We start from the raw sequence: 26,389 nt of genomic DNA on the forward strand, positions 1-26,389 counted from the left end.
ACACTTAACAGAAGAAATAACAAACACTTGATTGAAGAATAAAAACTACATTTAAACACCAAAAAACTCTTAACCATCTCCGTGGAGATGTTGCCTGTGCAACGGCAAAGAGAATGACTGGGGTGGGCGGAGCCTAGGAGGGATCATGTGACCAGCTTTGCTGGGACTCTTTGCCATTTCCTGTTGGGGAAGAGAATATCCCACAAGTAAGGATGACGCCGTGGACCGGACACACCTATGTTGGAGAAAGTATCAGATGATATGCAAGTAGCTGTTTGGCTCTTTATACAATGTTTCTTTTAACTGTTACAACATTCTATGGTGTCTCACTAAAATCAAACGGCTAGATTACGAGTTTGGCGTTAGAGGCTATGCGGTGCTAACGAGCAGTTTATGCTCACTGCTCACTTACAGACAGCGCTAGTATTACGGGCATCAGCCAATAGGATTTTTTCTACCTTAATTCTGATTGGCTGATAGAATTCTATCAGCCAATCGGAATTGAAGGGACGCCATCTTGGATGACGTCACTTAAAGGAACCGTCATTTAGTAAGAAGACTTTGATGGAAGAGGATGCTGATTACTTTGGGGCAATGCCCCGCAAAAGACCCTTTTAAGGGCTATTTGTAATTTAGTGTAGGGTAGGGCTTTTTTATTTGGGGGGGGGGCTTTTTTTGTTAGGGGGATTAGATTAGGTGTAATTAGTTTAAAAATATTGTAATTTGTTTATTATTTTCTGTAATTTAGTGTTTTGGGTTTTTTTTGTACTTTAGATAATTGTATTTATTTGTATTTAATTGTATTTAATTTATGGAATTAATTTAATTATTGTGTAGTGTTAGGTGTAATTGTAACTTAGTTTAGGTTTTATTTTACAGGTACTTTTGTATTTATTTTAACTAGGTAGTTATTAAATAGTTAATAACATAACTATTCTACCTAGTTAAAATAAATACAAACTTGCCTGTAAAATAAAAATAAACCCTAAGATAGCTACAATGTAACTATTAGTTATATTGTAGCTAGCTTAGGGTTTATTTTATAGGTATTTAGTTTTAAATAGGAATTATTTATGTAATAATAGTAATTTTATTTAGATTTATTTAAATTATATTTAAGTTAGGGGGTGTTAGGGTTAGACTTAGATTTAGGGGTTAATAACTTTAATATAGTGGCGGTGACGTTGTGGGCGGCAGATTAGGGGTTAATAAATGTAGGTAGGTGTCGGCGATGTTAGGGACAGCAGATTGGGGTTAATAATATTTAACTAGTGTTTGTGATGCGGGAGTGCAGCGGTTTGGGGGTTAATATATTTATTATAGTGACGGCAATGTCCGGTTCGGCAGATTAGGGGTTGAAAATTTTATTTGAGTGTTTGCGATGTGGGAGGGCTTCGGTTTAGGGGTTAATAGGTAGTTTATGGGTGTTAGTGTACTTTTTAGCACTTTAGTTAAGAGTTTTATGCTACGGCGTTGTAGTGTAAAACTCTTAACTACTGACTTTAAATGCGGTACCAGTCTTGACAGGAGAGGGTGTACCGCTCACGTTTTGTCAGACTCGTAATAACCGGCGCTATGCAAGTCCCATTGAAAATATAGATTACGCAATTGAGTTAAGTGGATTTGCGGTATTTCCAAGTCTGCCAAAAAAGGAGCGGTAACACCTGTACCTGCAAGATCATAATACCAGCAAGGCGTTAAAAAGCAGCCCAACACTGCTTTTTAAGCCTAAACTCCAAACTCGTAATCTAGCCGAAAGTGTTTTGTATATATAATTATGCAGTGGGTAATACTGGTAAAGTTAAAGGGACCTGAACCTAAATTTTTTCTATCGTGATACAGAAAGAGCAGCAATTTTAAGCAACTTTCTAATTTACTCCTATTATAAAAAATTTCTTTGTTCTCTTGCTTTCTTTATTTGAAAAAGAAGGCATCTAAGCTAAGGAGCCAGCCAATTTTAGTTCAGACCTGTACAGCATTTGTTTATTGGTGGGGTGAATTTATCCACCAATCAGCATGAACAACTCAGGTTGTTCACTCAAAAATGGTACGGCTTCTAAACTTACATTCTTGCTTTTCAAATAAAGATACCAAGAGAATGAAGAAAATTTGATAATAGGAGTAAGTTAGAAAGTTGCTTAAAATTCATGCTCTACCTGAATCCCGTAAAGAAAGAATTAGGATTCAGTGTCCCTCTTTGAGTGCTAAACACTTTCCCACCTGGTGCTAAGCTGTTTTAAAGTTTTTTTTTTTACTTACACTGTTGGAAAGGTTAGACGATTACCTTCCAACGGTGGGTCTTTTGGGGGTCTGTAGCTACTTAGATGCCTGAATACAGGGCTTCTAAGCAGCACGCCCCCTGGCTCCTATACTTAACATTGTGAAATTTTAAATAAAGTTGTGCGGTGACATCATCACATCATTGCATGTGACGTCACCGTGCATAACGTGAAGACCCGCCGATGCCTGTCACTATGTAGGCCCGATTGTCGGGTAGGAGCGGGGTGGGGAGCCCCCAGATCTCCCTCAAGGTAGGGGAGTGCTAGCGACAGCTCTGAGCTGTTTGTTTAGCACCTGAGTGGGAAACTCTGTGACGCTCAGAGCCGTCGTTAGCACCAAGGGGTTAAGTTGTCTGTAATTTAAAGAGAACAGGACCGCATCTATTTAAAGGGACAGGATTGCCTCTAAAACAGGCATAAAAATGCTGATACTGCATATGCCCTTTAGTATTTTAACCAATATAGGCAAACATAAAAGCAAGCATTCCGCTATTTTATTAATTACAAGTGGTACATTTTAGTACTATTGGGTCTGAATTGCTCATAAACCGAAGCTATACTTATATCTTCTGTCTTTGACTACTACTAGTTATTGCCGCACATTTAATGAAAGGCAGAATAACCTAATCTCTATGAAGTAAAGAGATAATATTCAAATTATCAGAAGTCTTTACTGGCTGTATACATTTATTCTCTCATATTTAAGAGGTATCAGTAAATTTTGCACATTTATTAAAGCCAAAGTCCCGACAATGATTAAATTTTCAGTAATGGTTTGCTATTCACTGCATTAAATTTTTAACCAGTTTTCACCCATATTTAAATTGAACAAATAAAGCATTATTTGAATCAAATATTCACATACAGGGGGGCCGATTTATCAAGCTCCGAATGGCCCCGTGATGCCCCTGTTTCTTCTGCGTGAGCCTTCAGGCTCGCCAGAAACAGCAGTTAAGAAAGCAGCGGTCTTAAGGACCACTGCTCCTTAACTCGTTCCGCTGCCTCTGAGGCTGCGGGCATCATCCCCTGATCATATACGATCAAGTTGATTGACACCCCCTGTTAGGGGCGACATTGCACAAGGCAGTTCACCAGAACTGCTTGTGGTAATATTAAAAACTGACAGTATATTCTGTCGACATTCAGCAATGTCTGTCTGACATGATACGCTGAGCGGATCTTGTTGGACAGACACTTGGTAAATAGCCCCATAAGCACAACATACATTATGGCCCCAAGTTATCAAGGTCTGGATGACCTTGATCCGACACTGCGGATCAGGTCCGCCAGACCTCGCTGAATACGGCGACCAATATGCTCGCCGTATTCAGCATTGCACCAGCAGCTCACAAGAGCTTGATACATATGCCCCTCGGTGCTTGATACATATGCCCCAAGGACTTGATGCTTAAGGGGTATCCTTCCAATGTCTTCACTGGAAAACAAAACAAATACCATCAAGAAGTACCTTTTATTATGACCTCCATTTGAGATATAATAGTACTATGTTATGTGCTTCCTTCTATAGCCTAGATTACAAGTGGGAGCATAAAAAACATAATTTATGTAAGAACTTACCTGATAAATTCATTTTTTTCATATTAGCAAGAGTCCATGAGCTAGTGACGTATGGGATATACATTCCTACCAGGAGGGGCAAAGTTTCCCAAACCTCAAATGCCTATAAATACACCACTCACACCAGCCCAGCACAAATCAGTTTAACGAATAGCCAAGAAGTGGGGTGGCGTATGGGATAATAAATACCCAAGATGTGGAACTTCCACGCAAGAGTCACTAGAGAGGGAGGGATAAAATAAAGACAGCCAATTCCTCAAAAAATAATCCACACCCCAAAATAAAGTTTAAATCTTATAATGAAAAAAACTGAAATTATAAGCAGAAGATTCAAACTGAAACAGCTGCCTGAAGTACTTTTCTACCAAAAACCTGCTTCAGAAGAAGAAAACACATCAAAATGGTAGAATTTAGTAAAAGTATGCAAAGAAGACCAAGTTGCTGCTTTGCAAATCTGATCATCCGAAGCCTCATTCCTAAACGCCCAGGAAGTAGAAACTGACCTAGTAGAATGAGCTGTAATCCTTTGATGCGGAGTTTTTACCCGACTCGACATAAGCATGATGAATCAAAGACTTTAACCAAGACGCCAAAGAAATGGCAGAGGCCTTCTGACCTTTCCTGGAACCAAGAAAAGATTAACAAATAGACTACAAGTCTTTCGGAAATCTTAGAGTAGCTTCAACATAATATTTCATAGCTCTCACCACAGTCCAAAGAATGTAACATCTTTCCTTAGAATTCTTAGGATTAGGACACAATGAAGGAACCAGTATTTCTCTACTAATGCTGTTAGAATTCACAACTTTAGGTAAAAATGTAAATGAAGTCCACAATACCGCCTTATCCTGATGAAAAATCAGAAAAGGAGATTCACAAGAAAGAGCAGATAACTCAGAAACTCTTCTAGCAGAAGAGATGGCCAAAAGGAACAACACTTTCCAAGAAAGTAATTTAAATATCCAGAGAATGCATAGGTTCAAACGGAGGGAACTTGTAAAGCCCCCAGAACCAAAATTCAAACTCCAGAGGAGGAGAGATTGACTTAATGACAGGTTTTATACGAACCAAAGCCTGTACAAAACAATGAATATCAGGATGAATTAGCAATCTTTCTGTGAAACAGCACAGAAAGAGCAGAAAATTGTCCTTTCAAGGAACTTGCAGACAAACCTTTATCAGACCATCCTGAAGAAACTGTAAAATTCTAGGAATTCTAAAAGAATGCCAGAAAATTTGATGAGAAGAACACCAAGAGAATATAAGTCTTCCAGACTCATAATATATCTTCCTAGACAACAGATTTACGAGCCTGTAACATAGTATTAATTACAGAGTCAGAGAAACCTCTATGACTGAGAATCAAGCGTTCAATCTCCATACCTTCAAATTTAATGATTTGAGATCCTGATGGAAAAAAGGACCTTGAGAAAGAAGGTCTGGTCTTAACGGAAGAGTCCAAGGTTGGCAAATAGCCATCCGAACAAGATCCGCATACCAAAACCTGTGAGGCCATGCTGGAGCCACCAGCAGAACAAACAAACGCTCTTTTAGAATCTTGGAAATCACTCTTGGAAGAAGAACTAGAGGGCGGAAAGATATAGGCAGGATGATCTTCAACGGAAGTGACAATGCATCCACTGCCTCCGCCTGAGGATCCCTGGATCTGGATAGATACCTGGGAAGTTTCTTGTTTAGATGAGAGGCCAATCAGATCTATTTCTGGAAGTCCCCAGATTTGAACAATCTGAAGAAAAACCTCTGGGTGAAGAGACCATTCGCACGGGATGTAACGTCTGGCGACTGAGATAATCCGCTTCCCCAATTGTCTATACCTGGATGTGAACCGCAGAAATTAGACAGGAGCTGGATTCCGCCCATACAAGTATCCAAGATACTTCTTTCATAGCCAGAGGACTGTGAGTCCCCCTTGATGATTGACATATGCCACGGTTGTGACATTTGTCCGTCTGAAAACAAATGAACGATTCTCTCTTTCAGAAGAGGCCACGACTGAAGAGCTCTGAAAATCGCACAGAGTTCCAAAATGTTGATTGGTAATCTCGCCTCCTGAGATTCCCAAACCCCCTGCGCTGTCAGAGACCCCCATACAGCTCCCAACCTGTCAGACTCGCATCTTTTGAGATCACAGTCCAGGTTGGAAGAACAAAAGAAGCCCCTTGAACTAAACGATGGTGATTTGTCCACCACGTCAGAGAGTGTTGTACAATCGGATTTTAAAGATATTAACTGTGATATCTTTGTATAATCCCGGCACCACTGGTTCAGCATACAAAGCTGAAGAGGTCGCATGTGAAAACGAGCAAAGGGGATCGCGTCCGATGCAGCAGTCATAAGAACCTAGAATTTCCATGCATAAGGCTACCGAAGGGAATGATTGTGACTGAAGGTTTCGACAAGCTGAAACCAATCTCAGACGTCTCTTGTCCGTCAGAGACAAGTCATGGATACTGAATCTATTTGGAAACCTAAAAAGGTTTACCCTTGTCTGAGGAATCAATGAACTCTTTGGTAAATTGATCCTCCAACCATAATCTTGAAGAAACAACACAAGTCGATTCGTATGTAATTCTGCTAAATGTGAAGACTGAGCAAGTACCAAGATATCGTCCACAATAAGGAAATACCACAATACCCTGTTCTCTGATTACAGATAGAAGGGCACCGAGAACCTTTGAAAAAATCTTTGGAGCTGTTGCTAGGCCGAACGGCAGAGCCACAAACTGGTAATGCTTGTCTAGATAAGAGAATCTCAGAAACTGAAAGTGATCTGGATGAATCGGAATATGCAGATATACATCCTGTAAATCTATTGTGGACATATAATGCCCTTGCTGAACAAAAGGCAGAATAGTCCTTATAGTTACCATTTTGAATGTTGGTATCCTTACATAACGATTCAATATTTTCAAATCCAGAACTGGTCTGAAGGAATTCTCCTTCTTTGATGCAATGAATAGATTTGAGTAAAACCCCAGACCCTGTTCCAGAACTGGAACTGGCACAATTACTCCAGCCAACTCTAGATCTGAAACACATTTCAGAAATGCTTGAGCCTTCACTGGGTTTATTGGAATGCGAGAAAGAAAAAATCTTCTTGCAGGAGGCCTTACCTTGAAGCCTATTCTGTACCCTTGTGAAACAATGTTCTGAATCCAAAGATTGTGAATCGAATTGATCCAAATTTCTTTGAAAAATCGTAATCTGCCCCCTACCAGCTGAGCTGGAATGAGGGCCACACCTTCATGTGGACTTGGGAGCTGGCTTTGGCTTTCTGAAAGGCTTGGACTTATTCCAGACTGGAGATGGTTTCCAAACAGAAACCGTTCCTTTAGGGGGAAGGATCAGGTTTCTGTTCCTTATTCTGACGAAAGGAACGAAAACGATTAGCAGCCAGTAACAGTTGAAATAATAGAATCCAACTGGGAACCAAACAATTTATTACCTTGGAAAGAAAGGGAAAGCAAAGTTGACTTTGAAGACATATCTGCATTCCAAGTTTTAAGCCATAAAGCTCTTCTAGCTAAAATAGCTAGACATATACCTGACATCAACTCTAATGATATCAAAGATGGCATCACAAATAAAGTTATTAGCATGTTGAAGAAGTTTAAACAATGCTGAGTATTATGATCTGACACTTGTTGTGCCAAAGCCTCCAACCAAAAAGTGGAAGCTGCCGCAACATCAGCCAAAGAAATAGCAGGCCTAAGAAGATTACCTGAACATAAATAAGCTTTCCTTAGAAAGGATTCAATCTTCCTATCTAAAGGATCCTTAAAGGAGAGTACTATCTGCCGTAGGAATAGTAGTACGTTTAGCGAGAGTAGAGATAGCCCCATCAACTTTAGGGATTTTGTCCCAAAACTCTAATCTGTCAGATGGCACAGGATACAATTTCTTAAACCTTTTAGAAGGAGTAAATGAATTACCCAGATTATTCCATTCCCTAGAAATTACTTCAGAAATAGCATCAGGAACAGAAAAAACTTCCAGAATAACTATAGGAGGTTTAAAAAACGAATTTAAACGCTTAGTAGATTTAGTATCAAGAGGATTAGATTCCTCCATCTCTAATGCGATTAAAACTTCTTTAAGTAAAGAACGAATAAATTCCATTTTAAATAAATATGAAGATTTATCAGTGTCAATATCTGAGACAGAATCCTCTGAACCAGAAAAATCATTATCAGAAACAGACAAATCAGAATGATGATGTTCATTTAAAAATTCATCTGAAAAATGTGAAGTTTTAAAAGACCTTTTACGTTTACTGGAAGGAGGAATAACAGACATAGCCTTCCTAATAGATTTAGAAACAAAATCTCTTATATTAACAGGAACATCCTGAGTATTAGATGTTGATGGAACAGCAACAGGTAATGGAATATTACTAATGGAAATACTATCTGCATTAGCAAGCTTATCATGACATTCATCACAAACTACAGCCGGAGGAACAGTTACCACAAGTTTACAGCAAATACACTTAACTTTGGCAGAACCAGCATCAGGCAGCGTTTTTGCAGAAGTAGCTTCTGAACCAGGGTCAATCTGAGACATCTTGCAATATGTAAGAGAAAAAACAACATATAAAGCAAAATCTATCAAATTTCTTAAATGACAGTTTCAGGAATGGGAAAAAATGCCAATGAACAAGCCTCTAGTAACCAGAAGCAAATGAAATAATGAGATTTAAATAATGTGAAAAAGGTGGAGACAATAATGACGCCCACATTTTTTAGCGCCAAAAGACGCCACATTATTGGGCCTAAATGCTTTTGGTGCCAAGAATGACGCTACATCTGGTGACACCGACATTTTTGGCGCAAAACGTCAAAAAAATGACGCAAACACGAACAACTTCGGCGACAAGTATGACGCCGGAAATGACAAAGACATTTTTTGCGCCAAAAAAGTCTGCGCCAAGAATGACGCAATAAAATGAAGCATTTTCAGCCCCCGCGAGGCCTAACAGCCCACAGGGAAAAAAGTCAATTTAAGTCAAGGTAAGAAAAAAATGATTTATTCATATGCATTATCCCAATAATGAAACTGACTGTCTGAAATAAGGAATGTTGATCATCCTGAATCAAGGCAAATAAATGTTTAAACACATATATTTAGAACTTTATATAAAAGTGCCCAACCATAGCTTAGAGTGTCACAAAAAATAAGACTTACTTACCCCAGGACACTCATCTACATGTAGTAGAAAGCCAAACCAGTACTGAAACGAGAATCAGTAGAGGTAATGGTATATAAGAGTATATCGTCGATCTGAAAAGGGAGGTAAGAGATTAATCTCTACGACCTATAATCAGAGAACCTATGAAATAGATCCCGTAGAAGGAGACCATTGAATTCAAATAGGCATACTCTCTTCACATCCCTCTGACATTCACTGCACACTGAGAGGAAAACCGGGCTCCAGCCTGCTGCGAAGCGCATATCAACGTAGAATCTAGCACAAACTTACTTCACCACCTCCATGGGAGGCAAAGTTTGTAAAACTGATTTGTGGGTGTGGTGAGGGGGTGTATTTATAGGCATTTTGAGGTTTGGGAAACTTTGCCCCTCCTGGTAGGAATGTATATCCCATACGTCACTAGCTCATGGACTCTTGCTAATTACATGAAAGAAATGGTAGCTCTATGGTGCGCTAACATCTCTAAAGCACAATCCATAGTGCTTCTGTTTTTACTTCGATATTACAAGGTGAAAGTAAAATGTTAGTGCTCGAGAGAAAGTCGTGGGTACAGTAACATCTGGAGGACGGTTACATTTAGTCTAAGTTAAGTGAATCAATTGTAGTCTACTAAGCATTTTGCAAATTTGATGCTGTGCAAAAAAAAACAGAATTTATGTTTACCTGATAAATTTTCTTTCTCCAACGGTGTGTCCGGTCCACGGCGTCATCCTTACTTGTGGGATATTCTCTTCCCCAACAGGAAATGGCAAAGAGCCCAGCAAAGCTGGTCACATGATCCCTCCTAGGCTCCGCCTACCCCAGTCATTCGACCGACGTTAAGGAGGAATATTTGCATAGGAGAAACCATATGGTACCGTGGTGACTGTAGTTAAAGAAAATAAATTATCAGACCTGATTAAAAAACCAGGGCGGGCCGTGGACCGGACACACCGTTGGAGAAAGAAATTTATCAGGTAAACATAAATTCTGTTTTCTCCAACATAGGTGTGTCCGGTCCACGGCGTCATCCTTACTTGTGGGAACCAATACCAAAGCTTTAGGACACGGATGAAGGGAGGGAGCAAATCAGGTCACCTAAATGGAAGGCACCACGGCTTGCAAAACCTTTCTCCCAAAAATAGCCTCAGAAGAAGCAAAAGTATCAAACTTGTAAAATTTGGTAAAAGTGTGCAGTGAAGACCAAGTCGCTGCCTTACATATCTGATCAACAGAAGCCTCGTTCTTGAAGGCCCATGTGGAAGCCACAGCCCTAGTGGAATGAGCTGTGATTCTTTCGGGAGGCTGCCGTCCGGCAGTCTCGTAAGCCAATCTGATGATGCTTTTAATCCAAAAAGAGAGAGAGGTAGAAGTTGCTTTTTGACCTCTCCTTTTACCTGAATAAAACAACAAACAAGGAAGATGTTTGTCTAAAATCCTTTGTAGCATCTAAATAGAATTTTAGAGCGCGAACAACATCCAAATTGTGCAACAAACGTTCCTTCTTTGAAACTGGTTTTGGACACAGAGAAGGTACGATAATCTCCTGGTTAATGTTTTTGTTAGAAACAACTTTTGGAAGAAAACCAGGTTTAGTACGTAAAACCACCTTATCTGCATGGAACACCAGATAAGGAGGAGAACACTGCAGAGCAGATAATTCTGAGACTCTTCTAGCAGAAGAAATCGCAACTAAAAACAAAACTTTCCAAGATAATAACTTAATATCACCGGAATGTAAGGGTTCAAACGGAACCCCCTGAAGAACTGAAAGAACTAAATTGAGACTCCAAGGAGGAGTCAAAGGTTTGTAAACAGGCTTGATTCTAACCAGAGCCTGAACAAAGGCTTGAACATCTGGCACAGCTGCCAGCTTTTTGTGAAGTAATACCGACAAGGCAGAAATCTGTCCCTTCAGGGAACTAGCAGATAATCCTTTTTCCAATCCTTCTTGAAGGAAGGATAGAATCCTAGGAATCTTAACCTTGTCCCAAGGGAATCCTTTAGATTCACACCAACAGATATATTTTTTCCAAATTTTGTGGTAAATCTTTCTAGTTACAGGCTTTCTGGCCTGAACAAGAGTATCGATAACAGAATCTGAGAATCCTCGCTTCGATAAAATCAAGCGTTCAATCTCCAAGCAGTCAGCTGGAGTGAAACCAGATTCGGATGTTCGAACGGACCCTGAACAAGAAGGTCTCGTCTCAAAGGTAGCTTCCAAGGTGGAGCCGATGACATATTCACCAGATCTGCATACCAAGTCCCTGCGTGGCCACGCAGGAGCTATCAAGATCACCGACGCCCTCTCCTGATTGATCCTGGCTACCAGCCTGGGGATGAGAGGAAATGGCGGGAACACATAAGCTAGTTTGAAGGTCCAAGGTGCTACTAGTGCATCCACTAGAGCCGCCTTGGGATCCCTGGATCTGGCCCCGTAGCAAGGAACTTTGAAGTTCTGACGAGAGGCCATCAGATCCATGTCTGGAATGCCCCACAGGTGAGTGACTTGGGCAAAGATTTCCGGATGGAGTTCCCACTCCCCCGGATGCAATGTCTGACGACTCAGAAAATCCGCTTCCCAATTTTCCACTCCTGGGATGTGGATAGCAGACAGGTGGCAGGAGTGAGACTCCGCCCATAGAATGATTTTGGTCACTTCTTCCATCGCTAGGGAACTCCTTGTTCCCCCCTGATGGTTGATGTACGCAACAGTTGTCATGTTGTCTGATTGAAACCGTATGAACTTGGTCCTCGCTAGCCGAGGCCAGGCCTTGAGAGCATTGAATATCGCTCTCAGTTCCAGAATATTTATCGGTAGAAGAGATTCTTCCCGAGACCAAAGACCCTGAGCTTTCAGGGATCCCCAGACCGCGCCCCAGCCCATCAGACTGGCGTCGGTCGTGACAATGACCCACTCTGGTCTGCGGAACGTCATCCCTTGAGACAGATTGTCCAGGGACAGCCACCAACGGAGTGAGTCTCTGGTCCTCTGATTTACTTGTATCTTCGGAGACAAGTCTGTATAGTCCCCATTCCACTGACCTGAGCATGCACAGTTGTAATGGTCTTAGATGAATGCGCGCAAAAGGAACTATGTCCATCGCCGCTACCATCAACCCGATCACTTCCATGCACTGAGCTATGGAAGGAAGAGGAACGGAATGAAGTATCCGACAAGAGTCTAGAAGTTTTGTTTTTCTGGCCTCTGTTAGAAAGATCCTCATTTCTAAAGAGTCTATAATTGTTCCCAAGAAGGGAACCCTTGTTGACGGGGATAGAGAACTCTTTTCCACGTTCACTTTCCAGCCGTGAGATCTGAGAAAGGCCAGGACAATGTCCGTGTGAGCCTTTGCTTGAGGAAGGGACGACGCTTGAATCAGAATGTCGTCCAGGTAAGGTACTACTGCAATGCCCCTTGGTCTTAGCACCGCTAGAAGGGAGCCTAGTACCTTTGTGAAAATCCTTGGGGCAGTGGCTAATCCGAAAGGAAGCGCCACGAACTGGTAATGTTTGTCCAGGAATGCAAACCTTAGGAACCGATGATGTTCCTTGTGGATAGGAATATGTAGATACGCATCCTTTAAATCCACCGTGGTCATGAATTGACCCTCCTGGATGGAAGGAAGAATAGTTCGAATGGTTTCCATCTTGAAAGATGGAACCTTGAGAAACTTGTTTAAGATCTTGAGATCTAAGATTGGTCTGAACGTTCCCTCTTTTTTGGGAACTATGAACAGATTGGAGTAGAACCCCATCCCTTGTTCTCTTAGTGGAACAGGATGAATCACTCCCATTTTTAACAGGTCTTCTACACAATGTAAGAACGCCTGTCTTTTTATGTGGTCTGAAGACAACTGAGACCTGTGGAACCTCCCCCTTGGGGGAAGTCCCTTGAATTCCAGAAGATAACCCTGGGAGACTATTTCTAGCGCCCAAGGATCCAGAACATCTCTTGCCCAAGCCTGAGCGAAGAGAGAGAGTCTGCCCCCCACCAGATCCGGTCCCGGATCGGGGGCCAATATTTCATGCTGTCTTGGTAGCAGTGGCAGGCTTCTTGGCCTGCTTTCCCTTGTTCCAGCCTTGCATTGGTCTCCAAGCTGGCTTGGCTTGAGAAGTATTACCCTCTTGCTTAGAGGACGTAGCACTTTGGGCTGGTCCGTTTTTACGAAAGGGACGAAAATTGGGTCTATTTTTCGCCTTGAAAGGCGATCCTGAGGAAGGGCGTGGCCCTTACCCCCAGTGATATCCGAGATAATCTCTTTCAAGTCAGGGCCAAACAGCGTTTTCCCCTTGAAAGGAATGTTTAGTAGCTTGTTCTTGGAAGACGCGTCAGCCGACCAAGATTTCAACCAAAGCGCTCTGCGCGCCACAATAGCAAACCCAGAATTCTTAGCCGCTAACCTAGCCAATTGCAAAGTGGCGTCTAGGGTGAAAGAATTAGCCAATTTGAGAGCATTGATTCTGTCCATAATCTCCTCATAAGGAGGAGAATCACTATCGAGCGCCTTTATCAGTTCATCAACCAGAAACATGCGGCTGTAGTGACAGGGACAATGCATGAAATTGGTTTGTAGAAGGTAACCCTGCTGAACAAACATCTTTTTAAGCAAACCTTCTAATTTTTTATCCATAGGATCTTTGAAAGCACAACTATCCTCTATGGGTATAGTGGTGCGTTTGTTTAAAGTAGAAACCGCTCCCTCGACCTTGGGGACTGCCTGCCATAAGTCCTTTCTGGGGTCGACCATAGGAAACAATTTTTTAAATATGGGGGGAGGGACGAAAGGAATACCGGGCCTTTCCCATTCTTTATTAACAATGTCCGCCACCCGCTTGGGTATAGGAAAAGCTTCTGGGAGCTCCGGCACCTCTAGGAACTTGTCCATTTTACATAGTTTCTCTGGGATGACCAACTTTTCACAATCATCCAGAGTGGATAATACCTCCTTAAGCAGAATGCGGAGATGTTCCAACTTAAATTTAAATGCAATTACATCAGGTTCAGCCTGTTGAGAAATGTTCCCTGAATCAGTAATTTCTCCCTCAGACAAAACCTCCCTGGCCCCCTCAGATTGGGTTAGGGGCCCTTCAGAGATATTAATATCAGCGTCGTCATGCTCTTCAGTAACTAAAACAGAGCAGCCACGCTTACGCTGACAAGGGTTCATTTTGGCTAAAATGTTTTTGACAGAATTATCCATTACAGCCGTTAATTGTTGCATAGTAAGCAGTATTGGCGCGCTAGATGTACTAGGGGCCTCCTGAGTGGGCAAGACTCGTGTAGACGAAGGAGGGAATGATGCAGTACCATGCTTACTCCCCTCACTTGAGGAATCATCTTGGGCATCATTGTCATTATCACATAAATCACATTTATTTAAATGAACAGGAATTCTGGCTTCCCCACATTCAGAACACAGTCTATCTGGTAGTTCAGACATGTTAAACAGGCATAAACTTGATAATAAAGTACAAAAAACGTTTTAAAATAAAACCGTTACTGTCACTTTAAATTTTAAACTGAACACACTTTATTACTGCAATTGCGAAAAAACATGAAGGAATTGTACAAAATTCACCAAATTTTTCACCACAGTGTCTTAAAGCCTTAAAAGTATTGCACACCAAATTTGGAAGCTTTAACCCTTAAAATAACGGAACCGGAGCCGTTTTAAACACTTTAACCCCTTTACAGTCCCTGGTATCTGCTTTGCTGAGACCCAACCAAGCCCAAAGGGGAATACGATACCAAATGACGCCTTCAGAAAGTCTTTTCTAAGTATCAGAGCTCCTCTCACATGCGACTGCATGCCATGCCTCTCAAAAACAAGTGCGCCACACCGGCGCGAAAATGAGACTCTGCTTATGCTTTGGGAAAGCCCCAGAGAAATAAGGTGTCTAATACAGTGCCTGCCGATATTATAATATCAATAAACCCAGATAAAATGATTCCTCAAAGCTAAATATGTTTTAAAACTGAATCGATTTAGCCCAGAAAAGTCTACAATCTTAATAAGCCCTTGTGAAGCCCTTATTTACCATCGTAATAAACATGGCTTACCGGATCCCATAGGGAAAAATGACAGCTTCCAGCATTACATCGTCTTGTTAGAATGTGTCATACCTCAAGCAGCAAGAGACTGCACACTGTTCCCCCAACTGAAGTTAATTGCTCTCAACAGTCCTGTGTGGAACAGCCATGGATTTTAGTTACGGTGCTAAAATCATTTTCCTCATACAAACAGAAATCTTCATCTCTTTTCTGTTTCTGAGTAAATAGTACATACCAGCACTATTTTAAAATAACAAACTCTTGATTGAATAATAAAAACTACAGTTAAACACTAAAAAACTCTAAGCCATCTCCGTGGAGATGTTGCCTGTACAACGGCAAAGAGAATGACTGGGGTAGGCGGAGCCTAGGAGGGATCATGTGACCAGCTTTGCTGGGCTCTTTGCCATTTCCTGTTGGGGAAGAGAATATCCCACAAGTAAGGATGACGCCGTGGACCGGACACACCTATGTTGGAGAAATATCCTACTCTAATTCGTTAGTACGTTATTTCAACTCTACCAACCATACAAGTCTGTGTGTTTATACCCCTGCAGAGAGGTTAAATACATAAATAAAGTACCGATCAGAAGCCACATAGAACTGATATCAAGCAAACATGGCAGCAGTGACAATTGTACGACCCCCGCCAATCACCCACCATGCCTGCTTGGGACCAGCAGTTCACTGTGGTTGTTTAACTATGTGTTGATTTCCTTTGCTAGGTCAGTAGGACTAAATTTACATGCAGGGCCGGTAGTTGGGCTTTGCAGATGTAGTCTCAGATTTCTTTTTTATGATATACACAGTGGATTTGACTTAAAGGGACAGTTTACCCAAAAACTTTCCCTCCTTTAATTTGTTCAAATGTTCAGTTTTACCTGCTGGAGTGTATTCAATTGTTTACAAATAGATCAATAGCCTTAATATTGAAAATTCAAATAGCTTATTTAGCCTGTAGTATCCCTACCTATACTGAAAGTTTCTATACCTATGTATAGGCTATAGAGAGACTATGTAAACACAGCCAGCAGAAGAAATTACACTCACAGTGGGAACTAGAAGAGATAAAGCTCTAAAATTTTAAATTTCAATTGTTCTTTCTAAGTATTATACAGAGACAACGATAAGAAATGGAAGCATTTGAGTGATAAGATAACGAGATCTGATCTGTCAGCAAGCCAAGCTTATTTTGATGGGCTGTGGTTTCAAAGAGCAAATATCACTATTTTTTTGCAAAAAGAAACATAAATGAGCAATTTCTCATACATTTTATATACTGAAGCTGGTATAACAAGTCATGGAAAACACATTCAGTTCCTTTAAAGGAACACTATTCTCATGAACTTTCTATTTCTGATTTGAAAGGGCATGTTTAAAACATGAGTATAAACAGGAAGTATCAATTAACCATTAAGCATTAGCTTTCAGACAATAAGCATTTGTAGGAAGTACTTATCAACCAATGAGTATTAGAGGAAATGTTATTGCTGTATTAGTTCTAATTAATATTTACAGCTTTCACTTCACATTTTTTCAAGGGAAAAAAACTATTTCTGTATATTCACATACTGCTCTGTGACATGAGTGATAAAAAAAAAAAAAAAAAATTGAGTCTAATGTCCTTTTAAATTCAACATAAAATCTTTAAAAAAAAAACAAAAAAACAATTGTCCTAGCTGATCAATGTCTTGACTACACTTACCGCTCTCAGTTTTTATGCAGAACCGCTGTTTGAACCCCTTGTGTGATTGGGAACATGTGACGACTTCAGGGTTTGTACACCCCTTGTCAATATATTTTGCTCCAGCGATAATATTGCAGCTGTAACACTGGAGTCCTGATGCTAGAGGAGAAATATAAAAATGATGTATAGGAACACACTGCTCTCATAGTGGGTACCTGTAAGACATTAAAAACAACTTTCCCCAGTAACCACAAGGAAACTTGACCAATATAGAGCATATCATTTTAACTTTCTAATTTATTCCTATTATCAATTTTTCTTTGTTCTATTGCTATCTTTATTTAAAAAGCAGGAATGTAAAGCTTAGGAGCCAGCCCATTTAAAGTTCAGCATCCTGGATAGCTCTTGCTTATTGGTGGCTACATTTAGCCACCAATAAGCAAGTGCAACCCAGGTCCTAAACCAAAAATGGACTGGTGTTCTAAAATGTTCCTCAACCCATAACAATGCTGCGTCACTTCTGGTGATACTGCACAGCTGTCTGACTACAAATCTCCTCAGAGCACATGCGTTTCATTGAGTCACCACATCAAACATATATATATATATATATGCGGTGCACTGTAATTCACCCATCTTCACTATCTTTTTTACCTCTGCCTGTGGGGTTCAAGGGGGGAAAAAACAACCATTTGTAAACCTTACTCCCCAAGGTTCACTTGGGGTGGATGCCAGAGGATCAGCGGAGCGCCCTCTTTGAACCCCCCAGCCACTGGAGTCCTGATGCTAGAGGAGAAATATAAAAATGATGTATAGGAACACACTGCTCTCATAGTGGGTACCTGTAAGACATTAAAAACAACTTTCCCCAGTAACCACAAGGAAACTTGACCAATATAGAGCATATCATTTTAACTTTCTAATTTATTCCTATTATCAATTTTTCTTTGTTCTATTGCTATCTTTATTTAAAAAGCAGGAATGCCAGAGGATCAGCGGAGCGCCCCCTTTGAACCCCCCAGCCAGAGGAAAAATTAAAATAGTGAAGATGGGGGAACCGTAAATATGTATAGTTAAAGATTAGGTTCTGTGGGGGAGCGCATGCACAGTGATTACATTTTTGGGAAGATTTGTTCTCTGCACCATAAGAATGTTGAACTGCGGCGATTGGAATGTGGTGAAGCGATGAAGCACATGCGTACTAAAGGAATTTGCGGTCAAACAGCTGAGTCACCAGAAATGACACTATTCAGCATTCTTATGAGGTCGAGGAAAATTTTAGAACACTGGCTCCTAAGCTTTACATTTCTGCTTTTTAAACAAAAAAAGCAAGAGAATGAAGAAAAATTGATAATAGGAGCAAATTAGAAAGTTGCTTAAAAACATAAATTATGCTTACCTCATAATTTCATTTCCATCGAGGGGAGGAGAGTCAACGGCTTCAATCATTACTGTTGGGAATGAAGAACCTGGCCAGCAGGAGGAGGCAAAGACACCCCAGCCAAAGGCTTGAATACCTCCCCCACTTTCCTCACCCCCCAGTCATTCTGCCGAGGGAACTAGGAACAGTAAGAGAAATATCAGGGTATAAATGGTGCCAGAAGATAAATTAAATTTAGGTCCGCCCATCAGAGATACGGGCGGGAGCCGTGGACTCTCCTCCCCTCGATGGAAATTAAATTGTCAGGTAAGCATAATTTGTGTTTTCCATCTAAAGGGGAAGAGAGTCCATGGCTTCATTCATTACTGTTGGGAACATATACCTAAGCTCTAGAGGACACTGAATGAAACCGGGAGGGAAAAGGCGTACCCTAATCTGAGGGCACCACAGCCTGCAAAACCTTTCTCCCAAACACAGCTTCCGCAGAAGCAAAAACATCAAATTTGTAAAACTTTGTAAAAGTGTGTAAGGAGGACCAGGTAGCCGCCTTACAAATTTGCTCCATAGAGGCCTCATTCTTGAAGGCCCAAGACAAAGCCACAGCTCTAGCTGAATGAGCCGTGATCCTCTGAGGAGACTTATGTCCCGCTGTCTCATAGGCCAAGCGAATTAAGCTCCTCAACCAAGAGGATAAAGAAGCAGAAAAGGCTCTCTGCCCATTGCACTTCCCTGAATACACCACAAAAAGAGATGTAGACTGTCTGAAATCATTCGTAGCCCGAAGATAGAACTTCAGGGCACAAACCACATCCAGAATATGAAGTAACCTCTCCTTAGAAGAAGAAGGGTTAGGACACAAAGAAGGAACCACTATTTCCTGATTGATGTAATGGTTAGACACCACGTTGGGAAGAACCCCAAACCAGTTTGAAGCACAGCCTTATCTGCATGAAAAAACAGATAAGGAGGCTCACATTGCAAAGCAGCCAGTTCAGATACTCTATGGGGGAGCAGACTGTCTAAAGACAGGCCATATTCTAGACAGAGCCTGAACAAAAGATTGGATGTCAAGGAGCCCAGTGAGTCTCCTATGCAATAAGACTGATAATGCCGAAATCTGTCCCTTTAAGGAACTAGCTACAAGACCCTTCTCCAAACCGTCTTGGAGAAAGGACAGAATCCTGGATACCTTCAACTTATGTCAAGGATAACCATGCTTCTCCACGGCCACGATGGAGCAATCAGAATGGCCGAAGCTCGCTCCTGTTTGATGCGTGCCACTACACGAGGTAGAAGTGGTAACAGTGGAAAAATGTAAGCTAGGCTGAACCCCCAAGGCATCGCTAAGGCATCTACTAGCTCTGCCTGGGGATCCCTGGACCTCGACCTGAATCGGGGTAGCTTGCAATTGAGTCTGGATACCATGAGATCTATCTCCGGCGTTCCCCACCTGAGACAAATCTCAGCAAACACTTCAGGGTGAAGACCATTCCCCCGGATGGAATTATTCCCTGCTGAGAAAGTCTGATTCCCAGTTGTCCACACCTGGAATGTGAATCGCTGAGAGTGAGCAGCTGTGGGACTCTGCCCACTACAAGATCTGAGACACCTCCCTCATAGCTAGGGAGCTCCTCGTCCCCCCTTGCTGGTTGATGTAAGCCACCGAGGTAATGTTGACGGTCTGGAATCTGATGAAGCTGAACGACCCCAGAGGAGGCCATGCCTTCAGAGCATTGTAGATTGCTTGGAGTTCCAGAATATTTATCAGAAGGAGAGACTTCTCGCATTTTCCTTGTGCCATCCTGGCACCCCAAACAGCTCCCCATCCTGGCAGACTCGCATCTGTGGTCACAATCTCCCAGGATGGTCTCAAGAACGATGTCCCCATGGACAGTTGCTCCGGACAGATCCACCAAGAGAGGGAGATAGGAGTCTGAGCATCTATGAATATCTGCTATGATAGATCTGCCATTCCACTGTCTCAACATGCACAATTGAAGAGGTCTGAGATGGAACCTGGTGAATGGAATGACGTCTATGCTGGAAACCATGAGTCCGATCACCTCCATAGACTGAGCCACTAAGGGGCTTGAGGAGGACTGAAGGGCAAGAAAAGAGGACGCAATCTTCCTGCGTCGATGTTCTGTGAGAAAAATTTTCATGGACAAGAACCTTCATGAAGATTCTCGGGGCCATCGCCAGACCAAAGGGAAAGGCCACAAACTGGAAGTGTTGGTCCAGAAACGCAAATCTCAGGAACTGGAAGTTGTCCCTGTGAATTGGCACATGAAGGTAAGCGTCCTTCAAGTCTATAGTTGTCATGAACTGTCCCTCTTGAACTAGGGGCAGAATAGATCTGATTGTTTCCATTTTGAACAATGGAACAGTCAGAAACTTGTTTAAACACTTTAGGTCCAGAATAGGGCAGAACGTGCCCTCCTTCTTTGGAACCACAAAAAGATTTGAATAGTACCCTAGACCCCTTTCTGCTTGGGGTACTGGTACAATAACACCTAGAGAGGAGAGATCCCTCACACATTCTAGAAAGGCTTCTCTCTTTTCCGGTCTTAAAGACAGGTTTGATAGGAGGAATCTGCTCCTGGGCGGATGGGATCTAAACCCTATCCTGTAACCCTGGGCGACAACGTCCAGAACCCAAGGATCCTGAATGTCCTGCAAGCAGGTTTCTGAGAAGAGAGATTATCTGCCCCCTACTTGGTCTGGAGACCGGTCGGGGGCCACCCCTTCATGTCGATTGTGTCTCGGCGGGCTTCTTGCTCTGCTTAGACTTGTTCCAAGAATAAGCCGGTTTCTAAGTTCCCTTGGACTGGTCCTCTTTCGTGGCAGGCTGCTGACGCTGGGCCTTGTCCACACGAAAGGGCGAAAAGTAGATCCTTTAGGCTTAGCCTTCTTATCCTGCGGTAGGAAAGCTCCCTTGCCTCCCGTAACCGTGGATATGATTGAATCCAATCCTGGACTGAACAGAATCTTTCCTTGAAAAGGCAGGGACAACAGCCTAGACTTAGAGGACATGTCCGCAGACCAAGACTTTAGCCACAGAGCCCTGCAAGTTAAAATGGAAAAACCTGACACCTTAGCGTTCAGGCGAATAATTTGCATATTGGCATTACATATGAAAGAATTGGCGATATTCAGCACCTTAATCTTATCCTGTATCTCGTCAATGGAAGTCTCCCCCTCGACCATTTCACACAGGGATTCACACCAATATGTCGCAGCTCCGGCAACCGTGGCTACAGCCGCTGTCGGCTGAAAAACAAACCCTGTGAGTTGAAACATTTTCGTTAACATGTTTTCCAACTTTTTACCCATGGGTTCTTTGAACGACAAACTATCCTCAAGGGGAATAGTTGTCCACTTCGCGAGCGTGGAGATAGCACCATCCACCTTAGGGACAGTACCCCATAGCTCAAGCTGAGAGTCCGGAACGGGGAACAGTTTCTTAAAGGAAGAAGAAGGGGAAAAAGAAGGCCCTGATCGCTCCCATTCAATCTTAATAATATTTGCCATCTTAACAGGAACCGGGAAGGCCTGAGGCACCACCCTGTCTGGAAGTTTCGGTTCCGGAACTTCCAGAGTAGCAAGCACTTGTTTCAGCAAAAAGCGCAAATTTTCCATCCTAAACCTGAAGTCAGGCTCCTCCGCAGCCGGAGACTTAGATGACAAGGACTCCGACCCAGAAGGGGCATCCTTCAAAGAGTCGGAGTGGGCCTCATCATCGTATAACGCCTCAGATATTTCCACAGGCATAGACAACCCCTGGGCCGGGCCGCCATGATACGCCCTATGTTTGCGCTTAGCAGAATGTGGTAAGGTATGGATCACTTTCGATACCGCCATTTGCAGTTGATCTGCAAAATCTGACGGCCAATGAATCTCTCCCGCAGGAGTAATGGTTGGACCCTGGGGCGCCACATGTGCAATTGGAAATGGATGCAGGGAACGCACCTCACGGGATGGGGACCCCTCAGAGGTGGACGACTCAGTAGTACGAGACATCCGTTTACTCTTAGATGTCATAACTTAGTTGAACATAGTTGAGCAGGCTGATCTACAAGAACCTCCTCACAATAAACACAGGAATGAGACCTTGTTAAAGAGGGCGAGCCCTCTAACGCATCAGATTCCACCACCACTCACTCACCACCTCCTATGACCCGGACTACAGAAACCGTTTCGTCTCCTGCAGAGGAAGAGAGAGATAGCCACACCCGGTCACATAGAATGCCCGGCAGGACCGCCCCTGCCTAAGGAGAAAACGTGCCAAGAAAAGGCTGCGCAATACTCCCATAAGTCACCTGAAAGTTCCACACATTGCCAGAGCCTCATCTCGCACATAATGCAGCAATGACACAATAAACAATATCATGTATAAACCCCCCCTGTTCAATAATTCCCTTTTTAGGAATATTAATAATGATTCTTTAAAGATAAAAGGCATCATACTGTGACCTTGTCTTCCGTGTTATCATTATGTAATAAAAAAATGAAACGATCTTACCAGAATCTACGCCATGGAACAGGAACATGGCCCTTCAAGTGTGATAGGTTAGTAGCCTCGCTCCTGACATGGACTTGAGTGTAAAAAGCAGGCAGCAAAACTCGTCAACACTGATTGCTTGTGGAGCTGTTAATATGAGTCGGAATGGTTTTGTAGAAAGACTCTCCCTGCATCTCCGGACTCTAACTTTCACCCAGGCTCTCACTGAAAGGATGACAGGACTACTTAAAACTCCAGTCCCAATGCGAAGAGTACTACCCTCCATAAGAGACTACTCCAATCTTTGGCACTTCTCTACCGTCCTCCTGTGACGAAAGGCAAAGAATGACAGGGGATGAGGTAAGTGGGAGAGGTATTTAAGCATTTGGCTGGGGTGCCTTTGCTTCCTCCTGGTGGCCAGGTTCTTAATTCCCAACAGTAATGAATGAAGCCGTGGACTCTCCTCCCTTTTAGATGGAAATTGCATGCTCCATCTGAATCATTAAAGAAAAAAAATAGGGTTAGTATCCCTTTAAGTTAGGTAAAAAAAAAAAGCATACTCATAGATGTGGTCTTGATTGTTTAAAAAGAAAAACTTGAGCCACTGATAATTACACAAATATCCTAATATATTAAAATAAAAATATATACATGACTGGCACTGCAGGCAGTTCTACCGTAATTTGTTTTTTTGATCTATTATGAACTAAGCTGAAATACTCAAAAATAGAGATATTTATATATATTTCTGTAACAGCGCACATCATTACACTGAGTTAACTATGCAAAAGACATAAAATCTATGCAAGAGGCATAAGGTAAGGTTCAGGGGTTATGGTTAGGTATAGGGTTAAAGTCTGGCTGCCAGGTGCTAGGATAAATTAGAGGCGGAATTTCACAATACTAGAGAGATCTGCAAACCTCTGAAAGTCAAGGGCTTAACACAATTGAACCTACTGTGCTATTTTAATATCGTGGAAAAGCTTTATGTGTTTTTTTTTAATTGTCTAAACATGCCCACAGCCTCAGAGCAGGTGCACAAGTTATGGAGCAGCAGTCTTTAGATCACTGCTTCTTTAGACTGCTGCTTCATAACTGCTGTTTCCGGCGAGCCTGAAGGCTCGCGCAGAAACAGGGGCATCAATCCATTCGGAGCTTGATATTTCGGCCCCTAAGTATCTACTAAAGAATAAAGCTAAACAAATAGTGCCCCTAGACTTGTGAATTACACACACACAAAAAGCAAATCCTACTCTTAGCTTTCACTTTATTCCTGCTCTGAAAACAGTTCTATTTTCTTTAACTACCGTAGCATTTTTCTAACTAACTATAAAAGTGCCTTGCAAGAAACCACAATACATATATAATACATGATGGCCCTAGGTGCATATGACATATTTAATTAAAAATAGATATGAAGAGAACCCACTAATTGAGTTAACCCACTTTATAAATGGACTTAATCTAAATCAGTAAAAGAAAAGATTTTCTCCCAATAAAATATTGTTATTATTACAGTTTTTTTTATAAAGCGCTAACATATTACGCAGCCCTGTGACATTAAGCACAGTTATGATAGAAGTTTTAGTGGTATATTACTTTTTTATTTTTGTATACTGTTGAATAGGAGCAAACCAACATAATTCACACTAAAATAGAAAGCAAAATAAAATATTATTTTCAAGTCCTTGGCTAGAAAAAGAAGCAATGTGACAGCCAAGGGGTTAAAACCAAAAATGTATTGTTCTATTATATTTTTAAAATGGCTGTTTTTCAAATAGTTTAGCAGTGCACAAAAATAAAAAGTAATATAACCCACAAATATATATATGTATGCAGTATGTGTTTTCTATTTCCAGTCCCTTTCTGCTTTGTTTTTCTTTAATAATAAACTTATCACCTTTATATAAGACGGTAACACTGCTTCAGATCTGCTTCAGCTTGTACTTTTATTGCTAAATGAGTGTATGTTTATTGTTATTCTAATGTCCCACACATATTACGGTGCAAAATACCAATGACATTATCCAGCACTAACTAATGAATAATATCATATGATTTTATTACTTACCTATTCTGAAGATCAGAGCTGCACAAACGGAAAGCACGAACACATAGAATGACATAGGGGATCCCATGTGGATATACTTTTTCACACCCTTTTTGCCTGGGGGGTAAAAAAAAAAGTATCACAGATCTGCAGACAGCAAGCTGCACTCTCATGTCGTCTAGTATCTCATTATTCTGCCAAATCTGGCTTTGCTTGAAGGTCACATAAACCCTCTTAAAAAGACATGTGGATTAGACCCAATGAGAGGAAATAATCTTTGCAAATAAACCTCTTCTTCCACTATGTTTTGTGATTATTATTGTGTACCCAGAGATATTAAAAATTACAGTTCTGTGGTTTTTATTTTATACATTGGTAGTTATTCAATCATGTATAATGAATATAAGCATTTATATATACTGCACAGGGTATATACAGAAGGCATACATGAAATGATAATATGTAATTGATGCTAACTCTGAAGTCTAGAATATGTTTCAATAATGGCAGAACTGCTTTTTACAGTAATTAATTATATCTACATTAGTAATAAGCCCTGTGCATTGCACTAGGTAAATCATCCTTTATAATGAAGGTTTACTATTTAAGCCTATCTATCATCAGAATCAGGAGGATTAGAAAAGGTTTCATTTTAATTTGAGGGTTTTTTCAGTGTGCTGCTCTGGGTATATAAACTGTTCAAAGCTCACATAAAAATGCTTGGTACAATGACGTATGCCTATCCAAAAGATGGGAACTAATCATTATCTTCCAAAACAGAGAACTCAGTGTGTATATATCCCTTGAGACAAGCAACTTCTGGATCTATGTTGTTTAATTTTAAAATATTTGTATACATTTTTTTTGCACTGCCCAGACAGTTTGTAATTTATTCTCTCTGGATTATTTATTTCCTCAGCTGAGCTCCAACAGAGAGGAAATTAGTAGTACCATGAGTTAGGCTGTTATCTTGCACTGAAGGTGCTACTGAAATGGTTTGCATTAATAATATCACCCATTTAATTGCAATCATCTTGAAATAGATTAACAACATTTAGAAATGAATGCCCCTTTAGAAACTATTAGAACTCTGTAAATAGCGCCTTGCATGGCTTTTCTTAAAGTTTTTATATTCAAAACCAGCTAATAGAAAAGGCTACAATAACTCACCTATCACAATGTTTTCAATTTTTTTTTGTGTGTAACAATAACACCCTGTACAATATGCATGTGGAAAATTCAACAGGGATATTTTAATCCAAAAGAAAATACTATTCCATGAGCATTTCAAAGGATTTGGGACTTTTTCTATTCTAGTCCAGTCAATGAGGCCCATTTATCAAGCTCCGTACGGAGCTTGAGGGCCCATGTTTCTAGCGAGTCTTCAGACTCGCCAGAAACACAAGTTATGGAGCAGCGGTCTAAAGACCGCTGCTCCATAACCCTGTCCACCTGCTCTGATGAGGCGGACAGGAATCGCCACAATTCAACCCGATCGAGTACGATCGGGTTGATTGACACCTCCCTGCTGGCGGCTGATTGGCCGCAAATCTGCAGGGGGCGCGTTGCACCAGCAGCTCTTGTGAGCTGCTGGTGCAATGCTGAATACGGTGAGCGTATTGCTCTGCGCATTCAGCAATGTCTGTCGG

At 41.5% G+C, this 26,389-nt stretch overlaps 1 long non-coding RNA gene across 1 annotated transcript in view; it reads right to left on the reverse strand.

The window, feature by feature from the left end:
• Positions 1–24,815, reverse strand: part of LOC128642910 (uncharacterized) — a 27,587-nt gene extending 2,772 nt beyond the window's left edge. Inside the window, exons 1-2 of the long non-coding RNA XR_008399731.1 lie at positions 24,762–24,815; positions 16,827–16,967 (exon numbers count right to left, since the gene is read on the reverse strand). This is a non-coding gene — a long non-coding RNA (uncharacterized LOC128642910). The remainder of the gene's footprint in view (positions 1–16,826; positions 16,968–24,761) is intronic.
• Between the last annotated feature and the right edge of the window lie 1,574 nt (positions 24,816–26,389).

This window comes from Bombina bombina, chromosome 12 (assembly GCF_027579735.1).
Source record: "Bombina bombina isolate aBomBom1 chromosome 12, aBomBom1.pri, whole genome shotgun sequence".
Taxonomy (NCBI): Eukaryota; Metazoa; Chordata; class Amphibia; order Anura; family Bombinatoridae; genus Bombina; species Bombina bombina.